The sequence below is a fragment of the Peromyscus maniculatus genome, chromosome 12 (genome assembly GCF_049852395.1).
Source record: "Peromyscus maniculatus bairdii isolate BWxNUB_F1_BW_parent chromosome 12, HU_Pman_BW_mat_3.1, whole genome shotgun sequence".
NCBI lineage: Eukaryota > Metazoa > Chordata > Mammalia > Rodentia > Cricetidae > Peromyscus > Peromyscus maniculatus.
The window spans coordinates 8568112-8573174 of NC_134863.1; positions in this window are offsets into that span (position 1 = coordinate 8568112).

A 5063-nucleotide genomic window follows, 5' to 3' on the forward strand; every position below is an offset into this window, starting at 1 on the left:
GACAGGTAAGGGTCCACAGAGCAAGCTGGGGACCGCAGCGTGTGGGACAGGATATGGATGAGAAAGTTAGCCACACACCCCCTTACTCTTCACAGCAGGAGAGTAAGGCCTGTGAAGGAAATGCTAAGCACTCGCATTAACTAGGATGGACACAAGTTTTAAAAAGGAAAACAGAAAGCAGCTGCAACAAAACCACAGACAGACAGACTTTGGGACCGGAGACCAACGCTTGAGTTCGCTGCTGTGGCTTGCCGGCCCTGGGGCGTGGGCAGGTCTGTTTAACACAGTAGAGGATTGTGTGCCTCGTCTGAAAGTGGAAGCCAGTGATCTGCCTTGAAGAATTACTGTGAGGGCTGGAGACCAGTGTGATTAAAAGGCCTCTGCACTCAGGGGCAGAGGCTTAATTTTTACTGTTCCTGTTAGTCTACAAACACACATGCAGCACATATTGCTTCACAAGGGAGCTAGAGTCGGAGAAACTACCCTTTCATCTATGTGCAAACTGGCGAACACAGGGACTGGATGGCTGCCATGGAATCACCATGGTATACAAAGCCCATCGTGGGCAGAAACTGACCAACCGTTGGTAGAGAAGGATAGGGATTCAAAGACCAATGCTAGTGTGCTTTCCTTCCAGATGCTTACGCGGCAAAGGTGACGGGTACATGGACAGTTAACACGTGACAGGAGAAGGGAGGTCTACAGTACACATTAGAAGACAGAGAGTTTTCATTGGTACAAAATGGCAAACCAGATGGATACACTACTTTAAAATTGGGCTTGGAGGATGGAAAAGAATTCAGGAGAACATTCCAGAAATTTATCAAAGGCAAGAGGACCAGAAGAGTGGGGCTCACTTGGAGAATAACACACAGCCCAGACTGGCAGTGTTCAGTGGGCCTGAGCATGTGGAGGCGAGAAGCGAACTGTGAGCCGGGCACGGTGGCACACATCTTTAAAACCAGCACTCGGGAGGTGGAGGCATGGGGGTCTCTGTGAGTCCTAGGACAGCCAAAGCTACAGAGGAAAGACCCTGTCTCAAAAATAAATAAATAAAGTGGGGGCTGGTGAGGTGGCTCAGAGACTAAAAGCACTGGCTGCTCTTTCAGAGGTCCTGAGTTCAATTCCCAGCAACCACATAGTGGCTCACAACCATCCATAATGAGATCTGGTGCCCTCTTCTGGCCTGCAGGCAAACATGCAGACAGAACACTGTATAGCATACACACATACATACATTACATACATACATATATACATACCTGCAGGCATACATGCAGGAGGAACACTGTATACATAAAATGAATGAATGAATGAATAAATTAATCTTTTTTAAAATGCAAAAGTGAATTGCAGGCTGAGCACAGCACGTTACACATGCGCTTGACTGTGTCCATAAAATGACAAGGTGGTAAAACACAAACCCACAAGGACTGTAAATATGAGAAAAGATGGCAGCCAATGGAAACGTCAACAATTTGGGGAAAAGGATAGAAGTTGGTAAATATTGATGGACCTCGAAGAGAAGAAAGAGCTACCTACCAGACAGGTGGGGTTCAAAATGCTTCCAAACAAGAGCTGATTTGTTATGAAAAACAAAACCAAAATAATAAGCACGAATGTGGGAAGTGAACATACTGACCACCTCTGACGCTGATGGGATGGTTGGGCTGAGAACATGTAGATGAAACGGAAGTCTGCCCTGCCCTCCTGAGCCTAGCCTGCTGTTTGGGGGGCTTTCTCCATTCCTCTCAGCAAAATAAACACAAGGGCTCTAGAGAGACGGAAAGTGTGATGCTCTGTGCTTGAGGAAGACACCACGGACAGCAGACAGATAGAAGGTGTCCTACTGAGGGCAGGCAGCTTCAGCAGTAGAGTCCATCTTCCCTACGGGGAAAGGGTCAGGGGGCCCCTGCTGTATAATTGGTCTAAAGACCAATTATTGGTACCACCATAGGTGGAATGTCCCCAGTAAACAATGGCTTCCTACCTGATAGCCCTAAGCCGTGGCCTACCACTCAGACAGCTCATCACACATGCCACTCACATGTCTCTACACACACACACACACACACACACACACACACACACACACACCACTCACATATCTCTATACACACACACACACACCACTCACACAGATCACACACATACCACTCACATGTCTCTACACACACACACATACCACATACACCACTCACAGATCTACACACACACATGCACACTCACATACACCACTCACATATCTCTACACCACACATACATATATACAGATATACACACACAGATCTACACCACTCATATCTCTACACCACACACACACCACTCACACAGATCTACACACACACACACACACACACACACACACACACACATCTACACAGAAAGAGAAAGAGAGTGCTTTCAGCACTTTAGTCCTCTGAAATGAGTGGTGAGGAGAGAAGAAAGTCTAAAAAACAAAGACCCTGGAGGAGAAAGAAAGAGAGGGATGGAGGGAGGGAGAGAAAGTTAGGAAGCAGAAACAATTCAGAAAAAAACCCACAAAAACTGAATAGCCAAGTTAATACCCTAGAAAGCTAGGGAGCCATTGTACCCATGAAACAAGATGAGAGAGGCTTTATAATAAAGACTTAAGAGAATAAGAAAGGTTCTCAGGATAGCTAAGGTGTGAATATGTATATATTTGGAAGAAGACAGATGAGGACATCCCCCACCCCACCCCAGATGAAAGTAAAACAAAACAGAAGGAATTCTGGGGCTGGTGGGGTGGATCAGTAGGTAAAGGTGTTTGCTGCCAAGCTGGGCAACCTGAGTTTGGTGTCAGGACCCACATGGTAAGAGGAGATTTCCAACTCTCACAGATTGTCCTCTGACCTCTACACACACACACACACACACACACACACACACACACACACACACACACACACGATTGCAAAATAAATGTGAAAAGAAATGCTAAGAGATAACAGAATTTTCTTCTAAATTCTGAAATTTTGTATCTGGGATTCTCTACTTAGCAGATTCTCTACATTGCCCATAAAACAAAAACAATGTTTTCAGACATGCCAGGTTTCAAAATATTTGTCTGACATAACCATTCTTATAAAGCTATGAAGAAATAATAATTAAAAAAAGACATGAGACTAAGGACAAAAGAAAAACAATACAGGACAGAGATAAAACAACTTTCTAGAATGCAGAGCCTCAGGATAACAGCTGTGTGATGAACCAGGAAAGCAGTCAGTCCTGTGGAGCAGGAAGACCTCAGACTTCGTTTGAGTGCTGTTCCTAAGGAAATATAGACAGTGTAGACAACATGACTCATTTTGCAATACTATCATCTCCAGGGGAAATGCTTCTTATAAAGAAATGTAGGTACTTAGGGTAATGCATGGTTATAATCCTATTTACTTGGGAGGAGACAGGAGTATCAGTTGAGTCCAGGAGTTTGAGACCAACCTGGACAACAGGGCAACACCCTGTCTTGAAAATAATAAAAATTGAAATGTAATCATACTTTATTATGTTGTTTAACTAAGAGTAATATTAACGTAGTGGTAATAATGTCAATTCTGAGTGATGACTTAGCTAAAACCATGCTCCAATGATGCGGAGAGAACGTAGTGTTAGATATAAGTGTGTTTGTAAAACTTAGTCTTCCCAGGAGCAGGCCCTGAGACAAGGATCTGTTCAAATAATGTACCCTGGAATGACAGGGGACACGTAGAAAGCATTAGAGGGAAGGAGCGGTAGGTATTAAAACACAAAAAGTGTGGCTGAGGCAAAGGCTGTGGCTGTGGCACTTAATCTAAGAGGCAGCGGTTGGGAGGTGCGGCAAAGCTCACACTTCAGTGCCGACATGTTTATGGGTCAACTCCTGCAAGTGCACAGTGTGAGTGAGATGACATTAACTTCCGGGTCCTCATCTATCTCCCCGCCCGTGTGAGAAGACAGAACCCCAAAGCCCACACGTTCAGTTATAGAAATGAACACCTTGGCCATCGGAAGTGAGGACTCTTGCTGCATGAAGTGTATGAGGAATTCAGGTAAAGTATAAGCAGCAGCAGCATGAGAAGATACAGACCATGTCTATGACAGACCAATCTAACAGTGCAGTCATGGGGGTAGATACCTGGAGAGAGAGATGGATGGATGGATGGATGGATGGATGGATGGATGGATGGATGGATGGATGGATGGATGGGTGGGTGGGTGGGTGGGTGGGTGGGTGGATGGATGGATGGATAGAAGGAAGGATGGATGGATAGAAGGAAGGAAGGATGGCTGGATGGATGGATAGAAGGATGGATGGATGGATGGATGGATGGATGGATGGATGGATATACATGTTTTATGTAACACACATATACACAGAGGATGTATGTTAGGCCAGTGAGATGGCTCAGCAGGTAAAGGTCCTTGCCATTAAGCCTGACAGCCTGAGTTCAGGACCCCCATGGTTGAAGGACAGACCTGACTTGCAAACCTGGACTTTTCATCTGCCTAGGAACTTGTGAATGGCAGCTCTCTAGTAAGGCCATGACAGAGCTGGTTTGGGGGGAAGTGAGGTTGCTTTGGGGCACAGCACAGTGAGGCAGCAGGCCAGACATCTGGAGAAAGTCAAGGGCCTCAGGAGCGGCAGGAAGCCGTTCCCTGTTGGGGAACAGGAGACAGTGTGGGAATCCTGTGAAGACACAGATGAAAAAGCCAAAGCGGGGAATTTAGAGACGGGATCTGGACACATTCGGGAAGTGAGACGGGAGATACTGAGCAGATAAGAACCCTGGTGACAGACGTGTGAAAAAGACGAGAGGTCAGTGTTCCCAGTTCTGTGGAGAGAGCCGAGCCATAGACACAAGGAGTCCCTCATTCTGGACAGGTTTTTAATCTTCCCTGACCTCAGTCCCCACATCAGCACAACTGAACTGATTATCAGTCTACTGTGAGCTTGGTTACAGCTAATGCTTCACAAGCAGAAATGCATCCAGACCATTCAATAAATAGCCATTCCCTGGTCTTTACATCTGACATCCCAGCCCCTGACTTCAGCTATCCTCCTG